Genomic DNA, 386 nt, shown 5'->3' with positions numbered 1-386 from the left:
CAATAATCAAAACTGGGCTTTTTCCATAGTTTTTTGTCGCCTTTTTCAAGTTTTTTTTGGACACTTTAAAAAGTCCCGGGACCTCCCTAGATAGTTAGAGAAGGTTAAACCCAAGTTACGCCCTTGCGCTCTTCCCTGTGCAAACCATCCGGGCTGAATGTGTACAGTAAACATTTTAAATATTTGTCGTCAAACTACAAGACGGGACGAGTTAAATCGGCGTTAATAAAAAGGACTCGCTGCTGTGGACGGGAGTGTTGAGGAGCTGACTGTTATTCTGCTCACCAGCTGTCACTCACCGTTCCTTTGTAGACTCAGATGGCCAGAGCCTCCTCCACAGCGCTGCACAGGAAGGTCTGGGATGGGAGAAAAACGTGCTCTGGTTT

This window comes from Etheostoma spectabile, chromosome 21 (assembly GCF_008692095.1).
Source record: "Etheostoma spectabile isolate EspeVRDwgs_2016 chromosome 21, UIUC_Espe_1.0, whole genome shotgun sequence".
NCBI lineage: Eukaryota > Metazoa > Chordata > Actinopteri > Perciformes > Percidae > Etheostoma > Etheostoma spectabile.
The sequence above is the reverse complement of the archived record's forward strand: the minus strand, read 5'-3'. Positions refer to the sequence as shown.